Below are 12402 nucleotides of genomic sequence, written 5' to 3' on the forward strand. Positions count from 1 at the left end.
GGACCCACATCAGTGCACGATGATGCTGGCACACGCTCCATGTCCATGGTATAACAACCCGTTTGTCATGAATAATTACCCTGTGTAACAATATTGCAAGACCAAGTAATTGTTATTTGATGAAAAAATATATATTAATAAAATAGACTCAGATAGATATAACCTGATTTGCTCGGACGACCGATGATCAGTACTGCGCACGTCGCCGGACTTGTCCAGGTCATAGTACTTTTTTGGTAGACCAACTTTGATGTAATAGTTGGCATAGGAATTTGTGTACTTGAACGGTTTGATTCCACTCACGAATTAATGACACATCATCATGCTTTGGTTAATCTGGCTATCATCGAAGCTTGTTGTGTATCTGGCCTCAGCCAATATTATACTGATCTTGGACTGCCTTGCTTGATGGGAGTACCAGTACACACGGAACGACGACAGCACCTGGATATTCCGTCAGAGCACTTGTGGAGACTTGCGGACTGTGCGATCACATGCAGCCGCGATTTTTTTAACCTAAAATCTAAAAAGTGCACGCGCACTAGATGGAGAGAACGGGCGGCTGCACGACGACCGCTCGATGTGTTGAATCCATCAGCCTGCGAGCGCAGGTGTTATCTGGTCGGAGCCCACGCACTATCCTCGCTTCGCTACTTTCTCTCCGAGAAAAAAACCTATCCTTATCCTCTTTTCATCGTCTACATCCAATCGAAGCAGCATCCCGGGAGGTCGAGGCGAGAGGCGACAAATCGGACGAGCCTGGAGAGCAGATCAGCCGGGGAGCCTGACCAACAGAGTCGCCGTCTCCCCCCTCCTCTTTCTAGGAGCTGGAGCAGGGGTCGCCCTGTCGCCGCAGCCCTGACGGGAAAGGGCCGCGGCGCTCCTCCTCCTGGCTACGCGCTCGCCGTGGCGCTCCTCCAGCCAGCTCCCAATGCAGCGCCGCGCCAAGTACACCCCTGGCCGCCTCCTCCACTTGCCTACTCCCGGCGACTCGCGCCGCGCCTAGCACGCGTCTGACTGTCCCCCTCCTGCTGCCTTTTTTTAGCAACGCACGATGTGCCCGAGAGGGCATGTTTCCGTAGGTCCCCTACGTCGACGGTCGATTACAGCATCGTCGGTGTCGTTGCTGCGTACTTGGGGAGAGACTGAACATAGGTGTCAACTTTCTTCTATCGGCAGAGGTATGAGCTGCTCTGATGAAATATGAGTTGTAGACTTGTAGTATATGACTGTTCCAATAAAAATGTTTCCTCCCAGCAATGAATGTCCTGATATTAATGGATTACTATCTTCCAAGCTTGTAGTTTGTGACACAGATTGACCATATTCAAAGAAGACCTAGAAGTTTGGTTTTGGGATGACCGTAGGAGAGTAGATATGCTCATAGCAATTACCATGAGAGGACTACAGATGTCTCCTCAGTTCGTTATAAGTGTAGTATGGTCTAGGTTCAGTGTTCTGGGACTACAGATAGCTCCTCAAGCGTTCAGACTCTTCCGGTGTACTTGCGGTTGTCTCATTTTCAGCTGCTTTAGATAACATGGGCTTTTGGGCGTCCATGATTTACAAGCTGAAACCTTGTTGTAATAATATGCGTTGGCAGTCGAGCTTGCCGGTCGGGCGTCATGAATCCGAGCTCCTACACGGAGGACGACCTAGGACCCAGATCTGACATTTCGCGTCCGCATCTGTGGTTTCCGACGAGGTTCCAGTCGCCATGGATGTGGTGGGTAGGTGGGGCATAGGGATGGATTTCTTGCTTCGGCCCCAACCTATGTTGCGTACGGACTACATGACAAGATGCTAGGTGGTGGTGCACCGTCTCCCCTATGTATTTACTCGACAGATCTGGGTAGCTGCACGGAGAGCATTATGTAGTTGGCTAGTTAGATTATGTAGTTGCACAAGAACGGCAGGGAAGTTGACTACATTTGCATAAAAGCATGTTCATGCATTCCGGGGTGTTTTTGCGCACACACATATGCTCGGTTGGCTTGCAATGTAGTCTAGTTACACACACATTGATGTTCAGTTGGCAGGACTAGTTGCATGCACGTATGCTTAGTTGGCCTACAATTTAGTCTAGTTGCACACACACATTGATGTTTAAGTTGCCAGGACTAGTTGCACACACGTATGCTCAGTTGGCCTGCAATGTAGTCTAGTTGCACATATACATTGATGTTTAAGTTGCCAGGACTAATTGCACACACATATGCTCAGTTGGCATGCAATGTAGTCTAGTTGCACACACATTGATGTTTAGTTAGCAGGATTGGTTACACACAGATATGCTCAGTTGGCCTGCAATGTAGTCTAGTTGCACGCACATTGATGCTTAGTTGGCAGGACTAGTTGCCCAAACATATGCTCAGTTGGCGCGGCATGAGGATGCAGAGCTGTTGTCCAAACATATACTTAGTTGGCAGTTTAATTATCTTGTTTTTCCATAGTCACATTTTTTGTTGGCATCTTTAGCTATTGTAGTTGCACATGAACCTCATAGTAGTTGGCTTCATATATCATGTAAGTTCCTTTCATACACGAAACTGATTCAAGTTGGAACCCCTACAGTTCATAGTTGCACGTGAACCATATAGTAGTTGGCATCCACATAAGGCATAGTTGCAAATTTGATACCAGTTGTCATATTTTAAAATTCACTATTCCAATTAGACAAACCTAAAAAGCTTCATGTCCTAATTATTTCAATTAGACACGCATGTAAGTAATTTCCCCCATCCAACCAATGGCATGGGATAGCAATTTAATAGTCATAGTCATTAAGATGGACTTGAATGTGTATGGTGTGTTTGGCAAGCTACAAGTGAGTAGACCTTATTTGCTTCCCTTCTTTTGTTTTTGAATACATCTCCCATCTTTTTACTTGCACATATTTGTTCTGGCAGTTGCACAACTAGGCATACCAATGTGGCACAACAACCCATGGTAGTACTTATACCTTTTTCTCTCAAATGTAGTGGAAGAGGAAACAAACAAAGAAATCAGCATGAGTCTAATCAGTTGCACTTTTTTTATCAAACTAAACATCCAAGTAAATTCTCTCATATGCACACATGGGTCTAATCAGTTGCGCAGATGCACCCACAAGTTGAACAAATAACACACAAGATGGGCACTGTTTTTTGTTGTTATATTGTTTTTTTTCTATTTTCAAGCTTTTCACACAGTTCCTATTCCAGTTGCACACAATAGACACAAATCTGAAAGTACTTTTATTCAAGTAAAAAAACATCCAAACTACTTATGTCAGTTGCACAATTCTTTTTTAAGTTGACATAAGGGAGCCATAAGTTGCACACCACAAACCTATCTAGTTCCAATATGTTGTCAGGCTTGCTGCCACATACTTTTTTTTTTCTGTTTTTCATAGTTTCACACAGGGGATTCTTCCAATTTTGGCCAAGATGACATACAACATGGGGTCCCATGTATTCTCATGAAGTTCTTGTTTTTTCATGCATCAACAATCTTCCAATTTTGTGTTGGTCGTTTCTTGGAGGGGTGGAGGGGGCGCGGGCTTGCTGGCCATGGTCGACAGGCCCGGAGATGGATTGAGGCACCGGGGGAGGGGAGGCCTGCTCCCTCTTCTTCAGTGATTGGCTCAGCCATGGCGGCGGGCTGGGCTTGGCACAAGTACTGCCAATCTGCCATCTTCACTCACCTTTTTCCTGTTCATTTCACATTGCCGCAGAGCCGCCGCCGCCACCGCCGCCCTGCCTCCCGGGCGGACGGGCGGACCCTCACACCTGCCCCTTTCTTTCGCTGCACCCATGTGCTTGTTTATAATGAGGATGCGTGCACTCAACGTCCGATTTCCTAGTACATGTTGGCAAGCTTCAAGTGAGTTGTCATTCTAATCAAATGTTTTATATTTGTTTGCACACATGCTTTTTCCTAGGTTTGCTGACAAATGATTTATGAAATGGTGTGTAGACATTTGATAGTTGCACGGAGACATATGGTAGTTGCACAATTGCTATGCTTAGGTTGTCACCAGAGATATATGGTAGTTGCACACTAAGCACAGGGGTATGGTATTTGTAGATAGCTGCATGATAGTTGCATATAGTCACATCATAGTTGCACACTTGGTCACCTTAGGTTGGTCACAACAACTTTTGTTTGGAGCTTTTTGCAGATACCCCCTATGTGGCAGGCCGTCAGGTGTCAGGTGTCTATAGTCATATTTGGCAGGGAAACCTTACTTCCAACACCCAACTCACCAGTTTTTGCATAGAGTAGGGATGCTAGTTGCATACAGGATGCACTCAAGTTGCACAAAGTACCATAAAACTTGCACAATTTTGATTTTCTTAGGATTTTTTTCCATGTACATTGTGCAGGTCTCATAGGAGGGGAAATGACATGGCAGATCACTGCAAATTGAACATAATAGGCCAGGTCTGCTGATACTTCGAAACGTACTTCAAAAGATGATGAATACAAGTTTGGCAATTATATTTGAAGGATATTTGTATAGCTATTGACCAGAACAGTTTTTGTTTTCCTCATTTGTGTTTTTCTTATTGGAGTGTTTGAACTCAGAACTATTTGCTTTTGAAGAACTTTTTATGTATGGATATGTATTAGTAAATGTTTGTGTGCACACTTTTTTGCACATGTTTTATGGCTACAGGTGCTGGTGCTGCAATTGATATAGTTGCACGAAAGCAACATAAAGTTGCACCTAATCTGGTGCAACTCCCCCCAACCAAATTTTCTTGTTTTTTAGTCCAGTTTTTAATGCACACAATGTGGATACAGTTGGCTTCTGTAATTTGTTTAGTTGCACCAATTAGCATACTGATTTGCACATATTCTGTGCAAACACCCCCCACGCAATCCTTGTGTTGTCCAGTCTTCCCCAACTCTCTCCATGAATTGCTCGTTCAAGGTAACCAGCTAAAAGGGGCAATTAGCCAGTTCATGTGAAGAGGAATTGGAAGAAGAAGCAAATCAGAAGGAGGCAGATGTCTCACCTGGTTTTTCTATCCTCCTGGTAAGTTCTTCAATCTTTGTCTCCTCCTTTTCTTACAGCTTTTGATGGTTCCTTTGTTCTCCCCTCTCTCCCTCTCTTCTTAATTTTTTGGAGCCGCCATGGCTTTTTCTGCCGATGGAGCTTTTCCCCTTAGGGATTTCTTCTCCTTTCGTGGGGGAGAAGCAGATGGTGTGGGGTGGGGAGGGACGGAAGGACGGGTGCACGTGATCCCCAGGGCCAGCTGTCGCGCGCGGGGGCGGCGGTTGGTAGCTCCTTTTTTGCGCGGGGGAGGGGAATTGCTGACCTTCCTTTTTTGTCAGTGGAGGGGACCAAGTGTTACCTTTTTGGTCAGCCGCTCAGTAACCTTCCCAGGCGCCCAGGCGCTACCTAGATGCATCCTTTTTTTAACTGTGCGTCCCAGACCAAACGAGACTTGCAACAACGACTTGGCAGGGCTGCAGTTACGCGACAAAGGCAGCAGTAAGGTGCAGCAGAGGCACGCAGACGGCGCGGCTTCGGACGGCAGCGGCGGGTTGCTGCAGTGGATAGCAGGGACGAAGCGAGCACCGTGATGGTGGCCGTGGGCGGTGACTCGAAGTGAGATGGCAGGCGGCTCACAACAGAAGTGAGTCCAGCTTGATGCTGCAGCGGTGAGCTTGTGTGGACAACGGAGGCGGGTCAGGCGACCGGCCGGCTAAAATGAGTGAGACGGCTCAGAAGCAGCGCCGGGCCGGGGCGACTCGGCGGCGGCGACTCAACGCTGGCCGTAGTAGAAGCGGCTCATTGCGCAGCAAGGGGCTCTAAACAGAGACATGGCGAGTTAGCCCGCCTACGGAGACAGCGTAAGCCGGCTGCATGTTAAGGCGGCGGCGGCCGTTGATCATTGCGGTGGCAACAGCAGCAAGTGCAGCCGCTCAACGGCTGGGGTGGCTCACAGGTCAAACGAAGCGCAGGTCGGACCATCGAAGCTTAGCAGAAGTACAACAGAAGCCGTGCTGTGTTAGCAGCTATGCAGAGTCCAGGTCGTGGTTGGTTGGACGAGTCCCCGTCTGTGTTTTCCTTTGGACCGTAGACTCCCCTTCTTTTTTTATCCAAGCGCCTGGCATGACCATTGCCTACCCGTAGGAAGTAGAACACCGATTTGAACATGGTAGTGCTCTTTTAAATAATGCAGCTTTGATCCTTGTGCTCATCAAGCATTAGTACGATGGTCAATGAGAACGTCTTTTATCTTTTGGATTAGCTTCTAGACTTTATAATTTCTCCGGTCGCAGCTCTCCCCAGAATGGAGACATATATTCTATTTAATTATTGCCTGCCAGTCCTTAGTCGATCTCCGCATGTAATTGGCCGGTACTCATAGCAGTACTGGTTCTCGTTTTAATCTCCACTTAATTTATATTTGTATCCACGTGAACTACCAGTACTAAACAGCCTTGGGACTTGAAACTGTAATCCAGCCGCAGCGACTTGGCGGATTGGACAGCGGAAACCTTTTATCCGTTTTCGATGGAAACTGTGACTTGACAGCTTGCAGGACTCGGCAAATCCAATCTCTCGTCGGTTTGGACAGATTGTCTTGCGTCGGCGGCGGCGTACAGAATGCAAACCCTAATTTCTTTAATCTCAATTTTGTATGTTGCTCCGACTGCTTACCACAAAGACGATCTGTATCCTTCTGCGCCGGCTCTTTTTCATCCAGCACATCACAAGCTTCTCGATCCCTATAGAGATTCCTCCAAAAACTCATCATCACCGTGCGCAGTCCCCACGGTGGGCGCCAACTATCATGGAATTGTCATGGCAGATGTCCTAGTGTGAGGACTTAGTCGTGAGGCCAACGCATCTTTGTAGTAGCTTGAGAGGGGTTGAGTGGAATCGAGAGACGCAACACAAGACAAGGATTTAGACAGCTTCGGGCCCCGGGAAACATCATCCGGTAATAACCCTACATGCTGTTTGTGGCTAGATCTCATTATGTTCATGAGGGAGTCGCCCGTAAGTCGGCTCTTGTTTCTTTTTGCTTGTCCTTCTTTGGGGAGCCCTGCCCCTTCTTATCTTTACCTATATACTATAATAAACTGGCTATCGCTTCTGGGCGTACGTCGTCACCAATTTTACAGAAACGTCCCTGTAATTTTCGGTATTCAGCCCGCGATCCTTTTTTAAGTGAGAAAAAACGTTTCGAGCCCAGATCCGGCCCGCCCAGGCCCGAGTGCTGCCGCCGCCACGACCAGCGCCCGCAGAGCGCTCGACCCCAAGCTCCTCCTCCCGTGCGCTTCCTCCCTGGCCTCCCTCGCGCGTCGACCGCTCCTCGGCCTCCCTCGCGCGTCGTCCGGCGACCGGCGCCGCCGCCGGCGACCACCCAGGTCACGCCGCCGCTCCCCTGCCTTCTCTCTTTCCTCTATCTCTCTCTCTCTAATCTCCTTGTCTCTCCTTCTCTCCAGGAGCTCAGTGCCAGCGCCATGGATGCCCAGTCCTCGAGCTCTCCTTGGAGGTTCGAACGCCGCCACGGGACCTTCACCGGCCAGATCCGGCGCCTCCCTCCAGGATCCGCGCGCCCTCCACCTCCTCGACCCGATCCGGCGCCGCCCAACCCGCCATGACCTCCACCATGGCTCCCGTCGAGATCCTGTGCATCCTCTCCGTCGACGCACCATCGTCGCATGAGGACTTGGATGCCTGGCTCGCTGACAACCTCCCCCAAATCCTACAGGAGGTTCAGGTACAACATCTACTTGATTGATTTCTGAATTCCACTTCTTTTTTGTGCCTGTATATGCAATTGAGGGAGGCTCTTCTTGATGATCTTGTATGCCAAATCTTACATGGACAGTTTGAATGTGTGATACGTTGTGTGATCCAGCGACAAAATTCAGCTAGTGCTGCTATGTATCAGTCAAGGGAATGGTACAGAGAAGAGAGAATGAGGACAATACAAAGTGAGTGAGAGAGTGTGAGTGATTCATGAAGGGGTACAGGCTTTGTACTACTACTTACAGTATATTGTACAAATAAGGAAGTGGGTAGTGTGCTATCTTTGTTGTGAAAAGGGAAGATTTCTTTCCTGACTCATGTACTGGTGGATTGATGATCTAACGACCATATGAATGATTAATGAAGGATAACATGCATATTCAGTTCTACTCTCAATTTTTATTGTGCCAAGCTTGATCTTTATCCATCTAACTGACTGAAAGTACCTTCTAATCACTACTGAACGCATATGTTAGTTAGTTTGACAGTACACACCGCACAAAAAGCAAAAAATGAATTCTAGGGGGATCCGCGCCCGGTGGCTGCGGACGAGCGGCGCTAGGTAAAATTGGAGTGGAGGTCTGTAACTAACCTCACCTAATTAGGGGCTCCGGATGCATCATCGGCATACTTAATTTCTTCAGACATCTCACCTTTTCCCGATCTCTTAGTAAGTTCCCATCCATTGGAAGAGCTGGTACATGCTCCTTTATCTGCTCACAGTTTCCCTTTTCTTGAGTTGCAATATTAAAGTTTGGTTTCGACGCTTGAGCCCAAATTCCTGTGCAGCGTGTCTCCAAACTTGGTGTGTGATGTTTGTGCAATTTTGGTTGTTCTTTTGTACAGATTTTAATCTGAGGTTCTATAGATTGACGTCTGTATATCTGTGTTCTTGTGCAGCCAGGATGTTCATGGGAGCCTTCGGCCGGCTGATTGGCCTCCCCAGCCCATGTCCATGGGTTGACTCCATCCGCCTCTGCCCCGATCACCGGCCTGGACCAGGAGCATCTTCTATGTTGCAAGCAAAGATTATGAAACACCTGAACCATCTTGCACGCGGTAATAAAATGATTTATTCATCAATCGATGGTGGGTAGCAAGTAGCTCGAAGTAGACAACAACTTTGGACACTTTTGCCTGTTTCCACTACCTATTAATGTATCAGGATGTGTGGCTTAACTTACATAGACTAACTGTGCTCATGAAATAGTTGGGTTTATGTTGCATCGTTGCTGTTCAACCTTCTTAAGAACCTTAAACAATAGGCTATTTTAATCTTTGTTGTTCAAGTAACATGTTAAACTTACACGGAAGCCAATTCAAATGGTTTCAGTACAGCTGTATAACTAGCTGCTAGAAAAGGAAATTACCTTCCATGTAGCCATCGGGTTCAGGAAAGGAGGTGGAATTTGCCAACTGTTCTCTTCCTATGGCCATCTTCTCTGTTTTGCTGAAGGATCAACTCTCACACCCCTGCATGAGCCCCAAGGCACCACATGATTCCTATGATACACCAACATTGGGTCGGTCCTACATTGTTGAACTAATCTTCGTATGATATATGACATTGGGCAATTTTCTTTATAGCCCGCGGTAGCAGGCAGTGTACTTAATCTAGCTTCAGTTATAGAAAAAACTGACAATGTAATTTGATCCAGATCTTGACTCCAATCTCAGGACAGGACAATGTAATTTCTTTTATATGCAGCTTGCAGTCTTTGTGTCCCGGTGGCATAGAAATTAGGGTCCTATGCATACTAAATGTGCAGCTTGGCATGGCTTTTGGCACACACACAATCCATCAGATGAACAGAACACTCTTGGAGTACTCCTGTATTTCCTACAACAATATTACTTACATTTAGTTTGGTGCCGTCGTGGAAATTCAGATGGGCGTTCCGCAGCGTGTTCAGAATAATACTTCGCAAGGGACAGCAGCTCGACGTCGAGCAGCAGCAGCAGGTTCTGCAACTTCGACGACCCCGATGAGTCCGCGATCATGCTCAACTCCTACCAGAAGGGTGTGGAGGAGTTTCCCCTTGAACACCATGACCTGATTCTAAGGTTCATAGTTTAGCCTTTTTTGGCTGTTGATTACTCCTTTGGTTCTTTGTACATGTTCTGATTAATGGTGCTTTGGAACTCTTGTGGTCTGGAGGTCATTGTTCTACTGGCACTCACTTCACCTGAACGGCTGGATCAGATGATAGTGGATATACGCAGTGTAGTATATTGCTATAAGGTTGCGTATTAGCTTTGAGTGATTTTACTCTTATTGGTATCTTGACAAAGCTTGAATTATATGCTGGTGTCTTGACAGATACAAGCCTCCCTCTTCTGCCCTTCTTTTCTCCATCCTCTGCTGGTCGCTAGCACATGTGAATCGTTCTCGTCAAGAGCATGCTTGTGACATCATTACTGTATGTGATGCAGGGCAAAAGGATGTTGTCAGAAGGTAAAAACACATTTAATCATTTCCTATTTTTTTCCTTGCCCGTTTTCGCCGTCATATACACTGCATCTCCCACTGTAACGGTCAGCCAAATTTGTATTCTTGAAAGTTTTAATCATCTCTATTGCAGCTAAGTGTTCAAGTGCGATCTCTAGCCAAGTTTCCTTTGTTGTTGTGTTGTATTTTGAGGAAAGGTGGCCGAGCAGCTCATGGCATCTGTGTCGCGCCTGCTCTGCCGCTGCCTTGACCCGCCGACGATGTCGCCGGTTGAGCCGCAAGGGTGCAAGATCATAGTGGGGCCCATTGCATGGGCGTCGAGTATGCTTGATTGCCATGTTGTAGGCGAAGGTGCTAGAGCTTGGTGGCGTGTTTGTGATGTTTTTTTTTCTCCCGTTGCAACGCAACGATTGATTTATTCATGCATCTGTCGATTTACTCTAAATTTTTTTCAGTCATCAAACATTAACTGGATTGGTTTGTGGATATGCAGTGTGACAAGTCGTGTGAGATGAAGGTGATGAACCATCTCAATGTGAAGCCAAGTATGCCATGGATTTGCCATGGATGATGGAAGACTGGTAAAGGTAAAAGTTTGAGCTGTCAAATTTTGTGTGACCGAGGTCCTGGACGGTCAAACTTAAAAAGTTCAGTGAAGATTCAGATTACATATGGATTCCTTTTTGTTGCCTACAATGCTATAATCACGCTAACTATGCGCATGGTGTGTACCAGAGATGATTCAAAAATTGCTTGCCAATAGGCAGCTGGATGTCAAGGAGGCCGAAGCCCGTTGTGCCAAAACTAACACATTAGAATCTTTCAATTTGCTGCTACCATATTTCAAAGTAAGAACACTGATGATGCAAAGGAATCTTATTATGTAGCCATATGTAATCTCAATTTGTTGCTATGTATAAACTATGATAGGAGTAGGCATGTATAGATGTGTATCCATTTTTGCTTTCTACTGATCTAGGACAAAGGGGATGTGCTGGACTAAGTGGCCGTTGCTATTGAAGCAAAGGAGTGGAACTCGCAATTTTTCAATCAATGGAGGTTATCTTTCATATGGATTTTATTATTAGATACTTGCAGATGTGTGTCACTTCCTTAGATCATGTTTGATTCTTAAAATTTTAGATGTTTCATGTAACCATCAATTATGCTACTGGCAGTCCCTGTACATTCTTTTTTACCCGCTCTAAAAAAGTATCTCGGTTTATAATCATCATACATTTTAATGTATAAGTAAGATTATGAGTTGATCCAGTGCCGAAAACAATTCAGTTGAACATGTTTTTTCTAGCAGTTTTAGGCAACAATTCATCTTCATATGAAGTTTGATTCCATGTGAAGTCTATGATTGATTTTTTCTGGGATTCTTCAGGTTTGATTGGTGAAGCTACATTCAGCAAAGAAGATATGTTTATTTGTAGGGAATTTTTGCAGGTACAATCCATCCAGCCATACATAAGACTGATATTCTCATTCTTTAACAATGTGTACATGGCCTCTACTCTGCCGTGTGTTGAGAAAAGGCTCTGTCGTGCATTGAGAAAAGGCCGGACATATATTGTTGTTTGTATAACCTTACTTTGTAAAATAATTTGTGGTAACAAACATGTTAAAAAGGGTGCAATTTTTTTTCTATACATAATTTCAGAAGTACTCCCTCCATTCGTAAATATATGACGTTTTGGTAGTTTAATTTGAACCACCAAAACGTAAGGAAACAGTGGGAGTACTTTTAACTTTTTTGGCTGATTTCCCGAACTAAATCGCTAAAGCTTTTTGAACCATTTATTTCTGAGCTACGGAGGAGAGCAAATATTATTCATGGTATGTTGTAATTAAGAAAGAAGAGTGATTTAATGGGAAAAACTAATGATAAGTATTGCACCGATAAAATATCTATCCCACTAGCCTGATTCTCGCACTTTGTATTCTCCTGTTGCAACGCACGGGCATTTTTGCTAGTATATGTTGAAGGGGCGGGTTATATGACTAGTTCTAGTAGGATTAGGGTTAGTCTATTACAAGTGGAATTCTAGTCTGCCACCTTAAGGGAAAACTCCTTATGCCTTTCCTCGTAAACTAGCCCACCATAACATGAGCCGGCCTTCTGGGCCTTGGGCCTAGTCTTCTATCTGACCCGCTGTTAGGGCCATCCGTGAGTCGCCAAGATCGTGAG

At 45.8% G+C, this 12402-nt stretch overlaps 1 long non-coding RNA gene across 3 annotated transcripts; it reads left to right on the top strand.

Moving 5' to 3' along the window:
* Positions 1-7195: 7195 nt before the first annotated feature.
* LOC125512914 (uncharacterized) lies at positions 7196-11861 on the top strand. 3 transcript variants are annotated; one of them, XR_007285601.2, is made up of 8 exons: positions 7196-7727; positions 8660-8818; positions 9649-9823; positions 9918-10001; positions 10080-10214; positions 10702-10795; positions 10944-11267; positions 11599-11861. It is a non-coding gene; the product is annotated as an uncharacterized LOC125512914 (long non-coding RNA). The 3 variants fall into 3 exon arrangements; XR_007285602.2 differs by lacking the exon at positions 11599-11861 and having other exon boundaries at positions 7197-7371; positions 7450-7727; positions 10944-11446; XR_007285600.2 differs by lacking the exon at positions 11599-11861 and having other exon boundaries at positions 7197-7727; positions 10944-11446.
* The last annotated feature ends 541 nt before the right edge of the window (positions 11862-12402 follow it).

Source organism: Triticum urartu, chromosome 6A, assembly GCF_056163025.1.
Source record: "Triticum urartu cultivar PI428250 chromosome 6A, HENAU_Tu73, whole genome shotgun sequence".
Classification (NCBI taxonomy): domain Eukaryota; kingdom Viridiplantae; phylum Streptophyta; class Magnoliopsida; order Poales; family Poaceae; genus Triticum; species Triticum urartu.